Source organism: Mycetomoellerius zeteki, unplaced genomic scaffold (genome assembly GCF_001594055.1).
Source record: "Mycetomoellerius zeteki isolate Tzet28-1 unplaced genomic scaffold, Tzet1.0 scaffold35, whole genome shotgun sequence".
Lineage (NCBI taxonomy): Eukaryota > Metazoa > Arthropoda > Insecta > Hymenoptera > Formicidae > Mycetomoellerius > Mycetomoellerius zeteki.
The window spans coordinates 4,993,983-5,012,921 of NW_017257338.1; positions in this window are offsets into that span (position 1 = coordinate 4,993,983).

Here is an 18,939-nt window from a genome sequence, read left to right on the forward strand (position 1 = left end):
ATTTATATAAGTTACCTACAGCGATCGGTCCGGAAATTTAAAAAGAGAAATCGTCTTTTCTTAAATATTCAGATGCAATGTCAGTATTGAATAAAAAAAAAGAGTACACAAAGATCGTTTAATAACGGAAGATAATGTAATGCTGATTAAGTGCTAATTAGATAGGCTGTAGAAGAATTCGAAATTGTCACATAGCATTACCTGCCTTTTTAAAGCTAACGTGTTACGAGTTTTCTCTGTTCTTTCCAGAATATTCGTCAGAGACATTAGTTTATCGGTCACTTCTTTGCATTAATAAAAAAAAGCATAGCTTTTGTAATAATGAGAGGAATCGCTTGTTGCAGCGATCGCTTCTTTATTTGGCAGCCTCGTAGTTAACAAAATGCACTCGCTATACCCGCGAATTACGCACAGCTCCATACTTCTAAATGTCCTTGCTTTACATTAGCAAGTGGATGGATTTCACAGAATTCGTTAAATTTAACGAAAATAATGTCTATTGTATATACTATATATATTCATCAGTCACTGTTCTGCGATTGTGTTACACATTACAAATGATATACCGTAAGAAATACTATGTTCTATTGGTATCGTGAAAGAAATTCCTTATTCTTTTTCCTTCTTTTCCTTTCGGTTTACTATCACATTTCGACCGTAAAAATGCTATTGAACGTCAGTTTAGAATGCATAATGATTAGCTGCGTTAGAATGCGTTTCTTTGAAGTTCGGACCTCAAAGAAGCTTGTATGACATGCCGCGCCAACCGGACGGAAGTTACATAGATTAGGAAAAAAGACGGAATACCGCCCGATGATCAATGTGTAAGGCCCATCATTCTTTCATTGCTTTCTCTACATTTTCCGTAAGATCACTCAGGCATTATTCATCACAAATAACGATTTTCTTTGTTCACGCCAAAACTATTTTGTCTTGTCATTATGCCAACTGCTGTGAAAAACGCTTATTCATCGACCACCATTCAAAATATTTGTATTCAAAAAAATGAAAACAAATTGTTTAAAAAGACCGCATTGAATAAACTACTGCTCTTTAAATCCGGCTAGAAATTTTTTCTGTGAAAATAAAATATTGTACCTATATATATGTATATTTTATTTTCACAGAAAAAATTTCTAGCCGGATTTAAAAAGCAGTAGTTTATTCAATGCTCTTTAAACAATTTGTCTTCAGCTAACTATAAGATAACTTATTTTAGTTAAATACACAATACAACAAAGGATACTTTATCAAAAATCATATTTTATAAAGAACAGTAAATTATATTTAAAATTGATAATTATTTTTTAATGAAATACATTCATTTATGAAGCAAATATAAATTTGTCAATTAAATTTAAATTTACTGAAACAAAAATTTGGTTATAAAATTTCAGACAATGTTAAATCATTTTTTTTTCACAGAAATGCAAGCGTCATAAAAATATAAATTCATTCATTACCTATGGCGCAAACGGAGATACTTTATTGTTACTTTCGCCGTATAGTGAAAAAATATTATACTCGTACCTAGTATTGCAGACTTTATAGAATATTAAATCTTTCTAACAAGCTATGCAGTATTTACGGTTTTCTACATTCGTTAGGCGTACAATTTATTAGCGTGTTTTCTACAGTAAAACGCGGACACGGCTCGTTTAAGCACGCGAATGTTTATCTTTGGTTTCCATCAAGGCCTTCAAAACGAAAACGATGTCGTCTGGAGGATTTAAGGGAACTTATAAGCACGGTTTGGACTAACTATGAAGGCTTTCCTAAAATAATATAATTACCCGCCACTCCATTTGCCAGTCTAGACAAATTCTGATGACGAGCCAGCAACAAATATCCAGACTAACCTGTCGCGACCGGTCGAACCTTCTTCTTAATAATGACGTAATTGCTTAATTTCTGTTTTCAGTCACAGTGGAAGGCCGCTACCGACTCACTTATTAAAATTAAAAAATCCTTTCCGGTTCTGTCTTAATTAAGCGTTGGGCCCATCTGTCCCTTCAACCGGCTATAATTTGATGCAACCGCGAGTTCGTTTCGAGGTTCCAATTTGGACTGCTATTACCAAAAAATTGAAACCAAAGCAAAAGCAAGTTGGGGAATCGTAAGTGAGCCCTTGCGATACTTAATTACGCGTAATGGTTATGGAGATTGCATCGTTCTTGAATATAACATACTGTTTGGTATGCATGATCTTTTGATATCAAGAGTGCGTAAGTAAGAAGTAAATGATATTCCTAATTAATAATCAAGCTAAATTAGAGATGAATGCGATCGTTTTCTACCTCGTGCGCGCAGTTACGTGCACGCGACGAATCTTCGAAACGCTCGTTCCGTTGCCTTCGTTTTCTCTTGCATTCATTCGTACAGCTCGACGTCACCACCTGGTCCTTTATACTTCTCTTTCTCTCTCTTTTCTTTCTCTTTTTTTCTTCAGAGAAAACGGGATCTGGCAGAGATCTCGCAAATCCTCGGATCGGATATATTTTTCTGCGTCGAAGAACTGAGAATTTACCGCCCGCGAACGCGCGTGGACGATACATGAGAATGTAACAAGGATAAATATTTACTCGAGCGCGAGATCGAGCGGGGCCGATCTCGAATGGGTCCTCGGTGAAAACGGCATGCGATATAGATCTCACACGGCGGGTGAGACTACCTGTCCCCGTTCGTCGATACACGGTGCCTCGGGTATGAATCACCCGGAAAACGTGGACGGGTTTTACTTAATACCATGGATTAGGGTTTAAGTTCCTCTATCAACCATTCATTCGAAGGTACAATAAACGTGCCGACTGCAGAGGGAATTATTCTTAAGCGAGCCTCGGGTCCGCGCCATCGCTGCATCGGCAGGTACAATGATCTTTCGTAACCGGGCCGGAAGTACAGGGTGCAAGCGATTGAAGGTGCTGAATCTGTGTCACTGATATTTCAGATCATTTAGATGAGCGCGATGCACGATGGTGAAATGGAGAGCCTCAAACGTGTTGCGAGGTAACGATATAAAGACGTAATAACGTGCAATTTCTGTAACGAAGTAAATCTGGACACATTACGACCGCTTTCCATCACGAGTCGCAGTAAATTACCTCATTATCCGAACGATCGGTTTCATTGCCTCGTCGAGGAGTACGCAATTAAGCTATGTACCGGAAAAAATCGCTCAATCGATCGACTGCATGACCGACTTTGTAAACGCCTCGACAATCTCCATATATTATGATCAACGGTAACCGGCTCTCTCGTCCTAAATCTGCGGGATCGACATATCCAGAACACGAGATTGTTTCAAAAAACTGAACGCTTCTTGTCTCAAAATGAGTCGCGTGTAATCAATATTTTGAAGGAGAGAAAAAAGCTTAGCAATATGTAGAATGTACACAATTAACAATATTCAGAAAAAAATAAAAACAAAATCTACATTCACAAGTCTCGTACGAGCTGATAAGAATTAATAAATCATCGTGTACGTGACAGACAAAAAACCGTGTGACACAATCATTATTTTCGTGCCGGCTAGTATTTTGTAAGATATCGCGAAACCAAACCATTTTGCACGCGCGTCGTTCTTGCAAAACGCTCATTGTTCATTGATACGCGAGACGCTCTTATCGCATTCGCGACGTAATCTTTATTTAACTTTAACTGCTTTGTAAAACGTTTATATATATATGTATCACAGATAAATTATAAATTAATAAAATAATATCACGATTTTGGCAAAATATTTAAAATAATATCTGATAAAAATATGATCGTATCTGCATCTGAATAACTTTGTATCTAAATATCTGGAAATATATTAATTTATGATGTATTAATTACTTTTAAATAATTTTTTTATAAGAATTCCTTTTTGTAAAATAAAAATTAGAATTTACGAATATCAAAATATATTATATTATCAGTTGGAAAAATTATTGTTATCATATATTATACATTTCAGCTTGAATATGATACTGTAATATGATGGTTCATTCGCACGAAACGCAGCCGAGAAAGCACGATCGCTCGAAATTTTCTCGCAGCGAAGAAGATACGCGTATCGCGGCGCAAAAACAATGAGCATCCGACACGGTACATATAACTCGGAACGAATTCGCTAATTCGCAGGAACTCCTTAATTACAACACGGGCGAACTCTATTCGCCGACTACCGTTTAGCGCTGCCGGGTATGCGTATCTGGGCTCCTATAAATCCGGCTGTCTACTGGCTTAATACCGTGGCGAAATCAATTTACCGTGGGTGGCTGCTATACATATCGGGCCCGTGCTGTAATTAAATTGTTACTTCGGGCGGACCGCACGCCAATCGACATGGGCGGCCACTGAACACCCACACTCGCGCTCCCCGCCGCCGTATTTATGGGCCCTTTATACCCAGAGCGTGTCCTCTATTAATAACGCGGGATATTAATGAATCTGTGAAACGAATCCCTGGCTTTATCCGCGTATCCTGGGAAGATCGCGTAGGTGGAAACGTTGTCGTAGGCGCCACGTTAAAGTCCCGCTGTCTCCCTTTCCCACCGAGGCCCTTTGTAGGGATCCTTCTTAAGCGCCCACTTTTTAACGGCCGTGTTTTCCATCAACGTGCAAGCACACCCCGCGCGTGTTTTATTAATGAATATTCGAACGGTTTAGATGGGTGAAATATCGTTCGTGGTAAAAGATAATGTATTCGGCCGCGCGTACGTGGTAGTGATCCATGGGCGATGTAAGGGCGCGGAGGTGCTTCGATCGCAGCCATTAATCATCGAGGATAGATGTTGTATAATAATTTATCGATTTCGTGGTATTATGAATGGGAAATTACGACAGTCGATTATGGATTCTCTGCCTCTTGCTCATATGTGGCGATACGAAGATTGTGCTATGGCTTTTTGTGCATATATACCCTTCCACCCTTGCAGTTAATAACAAGCCAAGAAATTAATATATGTATATATCGATAAAAAATTGCAATTTACCTACATTTGCAGCAAAATACGGTAATTGCACATAACACACATTCTGTAATAAGTCATTAATAATAAATCAGAAGACAGAAGCTAGAAATTGACCAATCACAGTCGAATGTGAGAAGAATAAGTGACTATGATTGGTCAATTTCTAGCTTCTGATTTCTGATTTATTATTGGCTTATTGTAGAATGTATATAAGAATGGGAGCACACACCTTTACATAACGCATACCCGACTAGAATTTGCTGTCAGGTTTATTTTATATGTTATAAGGACCTGATTTGGTTGACGTAAAGTAATCTTGAATAAGATACACCTAAGAAGATCCTCATCAGGTTTGAGTATGGTTAACCTTTGTAAGGTTGTATATTATAAGGACCTAGTTTGGTTGACCTAAGATAATCCTGAATAAGGTGCATCTAAGAAAATCCTCGTCAGGTTTGAGTATGATTGATCTCGTTTCTAGTACGCAGCCACGCCACGAGATGGACGTGTTACTCGTAAGAAGAAAATGTCTACAAGTTTTATAAGAAGGCGTAGGCAAATCAATTTGGATAATCTCCTAGAGATTATAAAGTTCCTTCAGAGTATGTCTTCTGGGCCTCTGAAATGTTTTTTGTTTCTTTTGGAATATGATGCTAAATTAATAGCATTTGAACTCGACTTAAAAATTTATCCAGTGATTTTAGCAGGTCCTAGCCAAGTTGACTTTATTTCATTATCAGGTCCTGATAAGGTCCTTATCAGATCTTCATCAGGATCTGATGAGACTATCCGGATAAAGACCCGACTATTGTGCTACGTTACATGACTGATCAGGTCCCGACGAACTTACCTTATCAGGACCTGATAACGAAATAAGGTCAACCTGATTAGGATCTGCTAAAATCCTTGGATAAATTTCTAATCGGGTAATACATAAAGCATAAGAGAATCAATCGATCAGATTCTTTCCTTTCACGAAATGAAGGCTTTGATTGATTAATTGTCTTACGCTTAATGCATTATGCGTTATGCAAAGTATGTGCTCCGACCTTAAGCCATTAAAAGTCAAATAATTAATTTTGTTTTTTGAAGTTGGTTTCAGGGCGTATTTTACGACAAAACTTTTTTAATGAGATTAATTGATATTGATGATACTTCTGATTGATACTTTTAGCCAATGTTATGCAGCCAAAACATCCTTAAAGTGAATATGTGATGTTATCCAAACCCATTTCGCATATCTTCGCAAATTTCTTGCAAAAAGATATTCTTCGACGTGTAACGGTTATTTTTAGTAGTTTATTTTTCGACATCCCACACGAAACCGCCGTTAATGAAGAAGCGAGTTATCAGTGTTCTCTTTGCGGACGACGTAAAATCACGGTTTTACCTCATACTTGGCACTGTGCGTGCTTTTGCGGTCACCTCGGCCGTTCGTTTACATAGATCTTCGTCAGCAGGAACGTTTCGAAACTCCATTAGCATTGGTAGGTAGACTGTCACGCGTCGCAACGGGAAGAATCGCACGTGTCATAAATATACATGCACGATCGGCGTAGATTCGTGCGGTTGCTTCCTTGCTTTTAGCTTATCTGTCCTCGTGGAGCATTCTGAATCCAGAACGTGAGAGGGTTTACGGAGTGCTCGACCACGTCCGTCCGATAATTGGTAAGGGTAAACTCATTCGAGTGATATTTGTTTGCTCGACCGTTACATAAATAGAACCGATAGTCTTCACCCATAAAGTTTAGCATAGAAATTCTCTTATCCGTCAAGAAGATACACGAGTCAGTGGAAAGAATTTTATAGAGTATGGATAAGTAATAAAAAAAGAACTTGAATCAATTCTTTTATGTCTATTTCCATCAATGTAAATTAATTTTAATCTCGGTTCAACTTACTTTTTATCTTTTTTTAATTCTTAGAACTAAAAAAAGGATAAAGAATAAGTTGAATCGAGATTAAAGTTAATCAGCATTGATAAAAACGCATTAGAAATATAAAATTCAGCATTAGAAATATAAAATTTATTATCACAACACTATATTGCTAAAAAAACAATTGAATTGGGAGAAAATGTTTCGTCAGTCTATTATCACGAATGCGCGAAATTGCGCTCGTAATTTCGATGTTATCGAAGAAAGTCGGGAAAATCGAAACGAAGAAATTCGGCCGCGTTACAATCTGTGTTTTTTCTGCGACCCAGCCGAGCATCTTCCCAAGAAGAGATACCGAGATGCAACAGTAGGAAACGCGTCGAAACGAAAAGTTGGTGTTATCATTAGCTCCGTTTTTCCCGTGCGCCATCCGTTAGAGAGCCGCGAGATCGGCGGTGCGGTTTTTAGAGCGGTTTATCGACCGGATGTCGAGCACCGTCAGCCGGAGAAACTCTCATCGGCGTGCACGATACTGCCGTAACATCTTTACTCTGACTCGCCGCTGATTGGCAACTGAGCTCTTTGTACACGCACGACTTCCTGAAAACTTGGTATATAAATCACGCACGCATCCCGTACAATTTATCCGCCGTAAAGCGCCCGCGAGTATGCGTGAGAAAGTGTGCGTGAGAGAATGCTCTCACGCGACATTGAAAACGATGCAGGATCTCCATGCATAATTATAATTTTCTTATTTATATATAATTTCAAAGATATTGACAGACTTATTGAAATTGCAGTTAGAACTCAATCAGCGTCGTGCATCACATCGATGTTGGCCACAAGTGACAAGTTAATTAGTTCCCGAGGAGAATCATCGGCACACTCGCAGGTCCGTACAAAGCAAGAAGGAATGCCAGGCGGCGCGGATAAAAAATACCGTTTCTCATTACCATAGCAGCACGAAATGACGAACGTTTTGCGCGTTCTCATCCACAACTCTAGCAACATTGTGTTGTCGACGTTTGAGTACACTCAGGCGCGCTCTCGCGTAACAACTAAAAGCAATTACTACGCTTCTTCTTGGCTTGCAAGATCGGTATGCTCGGTACGTAATTTCGTTCAGAAGAACAAATAATCGACAACAAACCGCGCAATGACCGAGCTGCAAAGACGGCGCGGACGAAGAAAAGAGACAAATTGTACGTTATGAAGGTTTTGATGTTACGGAACAAAATATGAAATGAGAAGCGGCAACGGATGCGGTTCCTCTTAATTGCTTCTCCTCATTAAGTGAATCCTCACACACATCATGTACAATAACTCTGTAATATTGAAGCGAAAAGTAGATGTGAAAGTTCGACAATACCAAAGCGTTTCGTGCACCATGACAGATTCACGAGATCGATCCCGGGGCGATCATACGAGCACACAATGCTCTCGACGAACCTTCTCCTACCCTCTACTAACATCGCGCAGGATGAACTTTGAAATTTTCATCAGCGACGATACGCAATGTATAGACAATCGTTTTAATTCACCCCACGGCGTGCAATTTAGCGCGTTCCCCGATCATTGGTCGGGCCCAGCTTGTGTCGAATCAAAAATCGCGGACGCTACGTCGGTGGCTAATCGCCCGAGGAATAGCTTTAACGGGAGCTGTCTCGTGTGTGCTCGCAACTCTCTCTCTCTCTCTCTCTCTCACTCTCTCAGATATTCACCTGCCGAAAGAGCAATAAAGTAAGAGATTACGCGACCGCCATTAACGCGAGCGCAAAACTAATTAAGTCGAGCGACACGAGATCTCCTCGGGATATTCACGCTCAAGTAATTTCGGTGCCGGCCTAAAGAAATGAGTAACGCGCACGGTCGCGAACACGCGATTTTAATTATTTATTATTGTACTCGACTATGTAACATGTAAGCTTTGCGTGGCTATTATACGGGACCAGGTGGTTTCGTCGGATGTATATTAATCGGTCGACGATTTGAAATCCCGGGATCGCTGCGAGGCTATGGATATTCGCGTTCGTGCGCGTTAACGCAGTAATTACGTTCCATTTGTATATCAATGCGTGTATTTGAATAAATTACCAGACGCTTCTTTTTCTGCTTCGAAGGTGGCGGCTGCCTGCCGTTGTGCGCAAGAGATATTTGTCAAACTGCTAGCATTCGCTGCGGTCATTTGGGAATCGATGGCTCAATTAAAATTCTATATACTAAGCATAGGGTTCAATTAGGCCCGCTTGTACATGCTGGCATTTGAATAATGCCAAAAATAAAACACGCGTTTTTTAACGAATCATTTCGTAACGGTAGAAAATATCTTAGACCTTTTAAGATTAAGAAATAATTATGTAAATTAAATTGTATCTAATTTATACATAACCAAAGACTCTATAACAAAATCTGATTATAAGCAATTTTGTTAAAACAAGAGTGAGAAAGGGTATATATACTGTTCTCTTTTTATATATACTATCTCATTTTAATTTATATAATCTTATTCATTCTACACTGAAAAAAATGTTTGCTATGAATCACCATTATTTTATTGATAGTAAATTATATAAAGACTTTCTTATTTTTTAATTTAAAAAATTGTTATTCTAAATTTTGGCATAACCAAATTTTGATTGAAACAACACAATTTTTAAATTAAAAAATAAAAAAGTTGTAATTCTCATAGCAAGAAAATAATGATTATTCATACTAAACATTTTTCTTAGTGTAACTTACTGAAGTTGACAAAACGCTAGCCAATCAAAAGATCGTCATCTCGTATGGTTAGATTTTGTTACAGAGTCTCTATAGATAATATTAATATAATAATTCTGTAAATTAATTTATATCTTGTATCACTTTCCTAATTCCCCTAATATCCAAGATCAATTTCACGATCAATTACCATTAAAAAAGATCTACGGTGCAGTGAGTGAGCGAAAGAGATTGGATCGTTGCAAATCCTCGATTCGTGTCAGAGAGAAAAAGAGGAGGAACACGCGAACTTCCGGCAGTATGTGTTCCGTCGCGTTATTATCGGTGAGTTTACCTCTATATCGAACGCGCCGATGCTCCTCGCACGAAGAGGAATCCAGCGGGGGCTATTCTGCCGATTTGACACAGTTTCACCGTGAAGACAACTTAAAGGATACCGCGTGAGTTACGACCGCCGGCGGCGGTTATCTCCCGCAGCTGGCATAATAAAATTGAAATCGCATTGTGCCGCGGTACTCCGCGGCTGCGCAGCAATCAACGTTACTTTTATCGTTCAGAGAAACGTTACCGGTCAGCCGGCCTCGGGTAACTACTCGCGTCTTCGTTGATCGCGTACTCGTCGCTGCCTGTGTTACGAGCTGCGCACTCGCCTCGTAAAAGCGATATCTCGAGAGGAATGACGAGTCGATACGCGATGATAAAACGCGTCTCCTCGGCGTCTAATCGCGACTTTATTATGGCTTTTATAGCGGATGACATTCGCAGCTCATACGTGTCAAACATAATCTTCGATGAAAACACCGCGAATTCTTCGTCTCGATGTTCGAAACATGTTTTGTAAAACCATAATAAGCAAAAATAAAAAATTTCTGGATTTTATTTTATTCTATGAATAATATATTTGAACTTCATTAGTATTAGCTTCATTAATACAATAATAAAGCTAAAAATCGTATTTTTTATAACGATATTTTGCTTTTCTTGTATAGAGTGAGCGAAATATTCGATGTATATCTTAATGATCATCTTAAAATTAAACAGAAACAGTAGTAATATTGCAAAGTGAATAGTTGCACACACAACAAAAAACTTTACTTTCTTCAATAAAGAAAATATTAATATTAAATTAGTACTATTCTATCTAGAATAATATTACGATTAATTTAAAAATTATATTTATATAAATATAGTATAGCAAGAAAAGTAAAGCTATTTTATTAATTGGTTCTGATATTAATCGCAAGATCAATCGAAACACATGTTTCTATGATACAAATAAAAATGTAATATTTTCATTATCTATAAATCTAATGAAATAATTAAGATTCTTAAGAAAAATTCTTTGACTTTTCATTAACTTGTGAAAAAGACTACTATCTTTCTCGCTTTTGAGTATTTAATTATAAATGAAGATATTAATTTCAAGGATATATGTAAACAGTAATTGAAGATCGATGTAATGATCTAACTTATTCAAGGAAATGAAGCAATCCTAAAAACACTATCAGCATATTTATATGTTCACATTTTTGTAAAGTTTATTACGGCTCTACTAACGTAACGGGCGCTACTAATTGTATGATTTATCCTTTTCATTATACAGACTTCCGCGTATATATTTAATCTTACTATTTTTTGCTATCGCCAACCTTGATGTCAATGTTTCAGAATCTTAGACGCTTGACTGCACGCAAAAGTTGCATATGCATATTGTGCTCTCAAATATATGCAGATATAATATATATCTTAATATTTTCATGAAGAACTGTTTTACAAAACGTCATGCGTGAAGTCATAAAAAAAATCTAAGATAAGACTGAAAATAGGAAACTTAATTTATCCTACGAAACCGATTATTGACGCATTTTTACAATTTCTTTTTAAACTTATATTAAAGGATAACATTCAATTTGGATTAAATGATAACATTTAATCAAAGAACACATATCATTTTACGTTCGCCATCTTAAGCTAATACCGTTATCTTGAAGAACGTAAATGTAATAAATTTAAGATTCGAGTGAGTTTTGCGTGATAACGTGATTACCAATCACGTATTCCGTTGGGGAAACCCCAGAATAATTTTTAATAATATCTTAATATATTTATCGTGCAAATTGCAATCTCCGCGTCGTTACGTATATTATAATCATCTCTCGTCGGATAGATTAATTAACAGCGATTAAGGATGATTATTAGTACGCATTCGGGGCTCTTGTTATCACCCTATAAATATATCGGTAGATAATTTTCATATAAATCGCAACAGACCGGTCTTTAAGATTGGTAACACTTTCGCACAGCGACATGCTAGTTTCTACTTAGCGGTGCTGGATTATAACTCTTCTGGACTATTGGTTACACGTTAGTTCAGCCTAAACAATTATCGATTTGAGTTATCACATAATTCAACGAAATCAATTGCTTTCAAAATTGATTTAACGATTGTAAGTGAAATGAATATAATAGTATTACTTGTCTAAAAAGGATCTGTGAAATCTATTATTAATATAAAAAAGTGATGACAGTTCTCCAGTAGTACTCTTCGTAGTAATACAGTTTCTTATAAAAATAAAAAAAGTTCCACATTTTTTATACTGAAAAACTAAAATGAATATGTCATACTTTCAATTTTTTACTTTAAAAAATTAAAATTGAAAATATGGCACGCTAATTTTGCCAGTCTAGCATGACACTTTGTCTCTAAAGTACAAGAAAAATATAAATATTTCCACTTTTGGCTACGATTCCCGTTAATACTGCTTTCTCTTCATCTTCGATTTTTTATTATAAAAAATATGGTACTCTTTTTCACCTTTCTAAGAAACTGCATAAATATGAAAAGACTATAACTATATAGAAAAATTACAATATTTTATACTCAAGTAAATCCCCTTCCTTGCTCTACCCTGTATGCGAATTGTATATTTGATTGTATTGTTGATCCATAAAGTGTTATATAAGATGTCTATAAAGCACTTCACTAATGTCACCGTAACTAAAATTGTTAGAAGGGATGATTTTGTTAGAAGAACGTAGCTCCTTGAAGCGAAGTGTCAACAAAGAGCGGCTTCCGAGATATAAAAGCCTACCAGTAGCATTGTATATAGGGGTGTTTAGGGTAGTGTGAATTTCTCTAAAGGATTGCCAAGACCTGGCGGCGTTCTTGAGAGCTGTTTCCTATCGTCGAAATAACGCCGGCAAAGGAATTAAGAACCCGTAAAATGGTGCAACGGGCAATAAATGCCTTTTCGCCAGCTGCCCGTGATACCACCACCCGCTCCATTCCTCCCCTTGCCTCTTTCCAGTAATCCGCCCTCTCGTCCATTTCGGTTTCCTCTCTATCCGGGATTTAAGAGCTGCAATTATCCGTATTGCATCACCGTAACTTTCATTATTTTTCGAAATGCACGTGAAGGCTGCAGAATTAAGGTTAACTAAATCTCTTCTGAATTATCATGTGACGTTGGAGTCCCGCTGTGTGAACGATTGAATCGATAACTCGATCCAAATATTTTTACGACGCGTAAGTACCCGTAAAGTAAAAAAACATACGATTTATTTAAATCGATTTCGACATGCGATGTTCATAACGATACAGCATTTTCCTTTAAAGGTAAAAATTAAGCGATCAAGAGAGCGCGCAATGTAATGCATATGATCGGCGCTTTGTCTCATATTTTCAATGCTTATCATTGCAGACGTTATTATTGGTAAGATTATTACGGTTGCACATTATCTCGATCACCATGAACTTTTTTTGCGTCGACTTTCGCCGAAGGAATACAAAGCGGCGACGAAACGCAAATGCGCGGGTTACGCGGGTGCGAAGTAATTTCAGGGCGAAAGCCCGCAAAAAACTGGCGCAAATTAGTTAGCATAAGGGGAACTGTCAGCTTGATTAACTCTGTACGACGCGGTGCCTCGAGGATAACTGCGACTGCTGCGAAAGCGGTCGGAGCCTCGCAAAAAGCGGGCTTAATTTAATCTACACGACACACTTTCTCGCACCCGGCGGAAGTGCCTATTTACGAGTCGAGGCGAGGCGAGGCGCACGAGGGAGTCGTTTATACCGACCGGCGTCGCGACGACGCGAATTTCCGTGCGTCTACGTTTCATCGATCAGACCAACGCGCAGCGGCGACGTGAAAGAAAAGCGACGACGACGCTTATGATCCTCTCGCAGGGACTCGACTACTCGCATAGGTCACGTCTACCCACAGCACTGTGATTCCCCCTAGGTCGAATTAAGAGGGAATGAAGGGTGGACGGTCGCGCAAAGGGACGACGGACGGAGGACTAATTAATTGCAACACGGAGGAGGGAAGACACAGGATGACATGCTGCGAGAGTCTGAAAGTGGACGGTCGGTTGCTCGTTAAATTTTAGGGACGTGTAGATCGAAGCGCACTCCCGTACATTTACACTGAAACGAGCGCAGCGCTGGCAGTATGAGCCTGATTGAAATCTATCAGCGAGCGCCTAATTTAATTAGGTGCACGCTGTGTCTGGTCGTTGTGCGGGAGAGCGTTCGCTCGGAAGACCCACGACAGTACTTCCGAGGAGTAATTTCAGTGGCTGGACGCTTGCTTCAAAGGAACCCTACGGCTATCTTTACCTCGACATTCAATGGAATCAAAATTACAAGAGAACGCAAACACTATAATCGTTAATAACTATTAATACACACGATGATTTTCTGGTCCTTTATACACATTTATGTTCTGAATTAATTTTCATCTAGTATACAAAAATTATTATGTTATTCTTATACATACCATATACTTTAATATTCTTAGAAAGTATTTGTAAAGTTATATATTAAAACAAAAGATAAAGATTATTTTTTGGCCAGGTACTCGTAGTATTAAATACGCAGGACACGAATGACACAATCAATACTAAAAGTTAAAAAGGATACTTTATAGATAGTACATTATATAAAACTTCTTTAACCATAACATTTATTTCCATAACATAGTCTTAAATAAAAAAATATACGATTAAATTATTGAATTGACATTTCTCTGCCATTTCTCTGTACTTTTATTGTACGAATAATGCGATGCCATTCGATTTCGAGTCACGAAACAGGCCCTTTGTGAAAGGGGTTAAAAATAAGTGGTCTTGCTCGCAAGTTTGGCTCGGGTATGTGCGGTTATCCAGCTCGTTTATCGTGACTCACAAGAGGATCATCTGATCGCGGTTCCGGGTACACGCGGTCCTCACTTGTCCTCCGTACTGAGCATTCCGGGCCGGTACCCGTGTCACACCGAAATCCTTTTCCTCGACATATGATTCATTGTTGTACGCGCCTCGGAGACCACCCAGCAGAGTACAGTGTGCTCTGAAATCCTCGTCGAAGAGAGCCCGAGATCGATACGGCGACGTGCGCCCACGCTCGCTAGCCGCTTGGCAATGGATGATGCACTGTCAGGGGCGGATTGGACCCCTAGATCCAACAGGCGAGCAGCATTTATACGTATCGGCTTGTCGGCCCTAATAGATTTATGTATTGCATGGATCTCTCTCGAAAGGCAGTCTACGGAGTTACATCACGTTCCATTATGCTATTTGAAGCGATTGTAAAGATTTTTTTCGTTCCGTGCTTTATAACACGATCAATAATGCTAGCGTGGAATGGAACGTTCGGAAGAATCATGGTGAACATGTTCGCTTTATTTTTATTTTTTTTATAAATTAATCGTGAATATGTGTAATATTAATCATATGGATTATTAAATGGACACAGAGTACGTTAAATAATATAAATACGCGATAAGTAATAAAATATAAAAGCTCGAAATCATAACTACACTCTCATTGGAATAAAAGTTCTTTCTCTTAAGCTAAATCCGCCCCTGTGCATCACACACGGTGAAACGGCGGACCTACCTGGAAGCAATCGATACAAAAGATATCGGAATAATCTTGCGGCGCCGGCCGAATTAGAGATCCAGCGAGTCTTTAATTGAACGTCTGAATAATGATCGCCGATCGCGCGATACGACAGTTCAGTCGTCACAAGCACGGCAGATTTCCTTTCCAAGTCTCTGGGTTGTCTGCATCAATATTCAAAAGTTCGACTGACCCTATTAATTAAACCGACAGAATTCTGCCCCATGTTCGGATTTTAAAAACTGTCATTATTTAAGAAATTAGAATATCTGCATTTTTCTGATATTCATGTATCTCTTTGAATATATTCTTTACATACAATCTTTTATATAAATAAATTTCCATGAAGACACATCTCACGCGATTATAAATTGCGTTGAAAGTCATAGTAGAAAAACAAAAGAAGAAAATATGAGTAAATCGTTTATCGATGAGAATCGGTTTGATATCTCGATCAAGATGCGTCAGAATTATGGCTGTTAAAGATAAGTGACTGTGCTTTTTTCGCAGATTCATCATTGACGCGTGAAATAATTGATAGCTCCACGTTCTATGTTCGTTGATCATATCAAGATGACAAGAAACTGATGGCCTTCAACGTTCTTTATCGAATATCTAAATCGATGCTCATGCTTTACACAACAAAGAAGCAACTTGTATATTATATCACATAAAACTCTCTTTTTCAAATACTGCACGATAAATAGAAAGACTCGAATGTAATACACACACATGAAATATTTCTTAAATTTTATCAAAATCAACACATATTATATAAAAGATAAATTTATCTAAACTCAGATAAATTACAGAAAATAATAATATAGAAATAGAGATAACTATATAATCGTCGCGAGAACAATGACAGGCTTAATTGGTATGTCGATAGTTAATTATCGGCTACCAATTCTTGGATTTTCCTTATCCTCTCTCTTAATATGTGGCGTAACAAGATCGCTTAAAGAAACACAAAAGAATCCCGCGCTTGAGATACCACATGCCGTGCGATTGTCAGCAAGATGAAAAACGAGAATTTTCACGGCGATTGCACGAAGATACTGCAAAAAGCAGAAGCTCCGCTAACCTTGATTCTTTCAGAACGAGAATGCCGCGTTGCTCAGCGCGGATATTCACGGCTGATGGCCGAGCGGCATCGCCGCTGCCTGACGAAGCAATTACAGGCCTGTTATCGACGAAGACAAAAAATGGTATGCAAGATGACCGTTACGACAGGAATCAGCAATTCTTAATGAAATCAACATGATGGGTGGCTGCTCCAATCCGGTATAATCCAATCGCGTACATGGAATCCGACTGGCCAGAATCGAACGACAACCGGCAGCTGGATAATCACTGTGACAACGAGACATCTGTGCCAATCGTTAATTCTTTCAGAGCAGTAGCGAGTGATGCAAGAGACGAAGACTTCTGCCTTACGCTCATTAGCATCTGGCGCAATTTTGGCGATAATTTATATCGCGTCCCGTAGCGTACACCCCGCAGTGCCCTTAATTCTAAAATTAATCTCCGGCCGAGCGCAGTCGATTAATTTGGAATCGAAAAATGCTACTGAAGGAAATGATTACGTAAATACTGTTCTCGAAACGCTAAACAGAATGCAGCGATGTCAACGATGCGTGACGACAGTGACAAATGAATGAGTTGCGAGTGATAGATGAATATCGGAACCTTAATGACCGATGGACGCCGAATGCAACATCATCGGGCACCACTCTTATTAAACGCGCAAAGCAAATTTCGAAACTCCCTATGACCTCGATGTAACAAGTCCGGGGAGCATGATAAATTTTAATTCAATTTATATGCGCATTTAATATATTCTATTAATCGTTACGTTAAAAAACATAAATTTCTAGAGCTTTTATTTAACTTTTTCATACCTCCGAAACATATATGTCCCACCTACTACGAAAAAAATTATAACTTTTAAACAAATAATCTTATCGATTTTTATCTTCACTTATTTTAAAGAAAAAGGTTCTAACTACATATAAAAAATCGCACATTTTGAAATGTAATGTTTTCAATAAAATACAATTCAATAAAATACAATCTTTGACAAAAAATCAAATTTTTAGATATTGAAGAATAACCGTATATTATGTCGGAAAATCGTTGCTAATTATAGACTTTTTAGTCTTATTTAAATGTGATTACAACTTTATTCATAACAATTTATTATAATAGATAAATATTATAATAATTTATATATGTAATCAAAGTATGCACAACTCACAATTCGTCACGCGCTCAGAATTTTTACCGTTCTAAATATATTTTAGGTTGAAATGTATGTTTCTACGTGTATGCTACGATATATAAAAATAAAATTCTTGATAGGGAATTTCTCAATAAACAAAATTTGAATTATGAAATGTCTCATACCTATATGTAGAAGAATGGACTTAAGAACGGACACGGATTAGTACTACTCGTATACTTTCTTATTGGATACGTTTAAACCAAATTGAGAACTGAACTTGTTTTATGAGTTGACACTCTTAGTATTATTTATTTTCAATGCTTGTTTAGAAGTCCCCTTGTCACATTGTAACGTTTAATCTTAAACGACACGTCACGATGAACTGACACGATTCTATAATCTGAGCAACGACATGTACTTTATACTTTAACTTTTAAAATTGTGAATCAATGTTTCTGAACTTCATTTTTTGTTTCCCATTGAGGTGAGTCACACGATCTTATTACTGATTTTATTCCCAGATAATACGTATGTCCATAAAATACGTCGGAAAGATTAAAACCATAAGTGGTAAATATAGGGCTGACTAATTGTAATATAACAGGTGTCAGATACATCTGTTTAATAATATCATTTTTAGACCGTGTATGTGAGAGACACAACAATAAATTAGAGCCCTATACGGTCGAAGGTAGATCTTAAAATGCTTTTAAATAATTCAATCTTGAATCACTAAATATGATATACAGGGTGTTTCCAAATTAAATCGCAAAACTTCGGGAGCGTGTAGAGGAGTAAAAAACTAAGAAAAAAAGTCCTATAGACATATGCTCGTTTTTGCTCCGTTTCAGAGAAATCGAAAAAAAATGTTTACATTTCTTGCCATATCTAGCACCGACATATTTGATTACATTTTCCACTTTCTGTTATGAATTTGTCAGTCGCTCTTTGAAAGCCTTTAACAGTAGATGAATTTTGTCTTTTGCAATATGCCGCGTACGTATTCTAATAGTGAATATGCTGATATGGTTTTTGTATACGGTTTCTGCAACGGTAATGCTTTAAAGGCGGTGCGAGAATATGCACGACGATTTCCAAACAGAAGAGTGCCAAACCGAAGAGTGTTTATGTTGACATTTAATAGATTGCGAGAGACTGGATCATTTTCAATTCGACAAGAAAACAACCGATTTCAAGCAGCGTTACGAAGAGATTTGCAGGCAGGGAATCGTATTTTACAACATTTTGACAATCATCCTGAGAC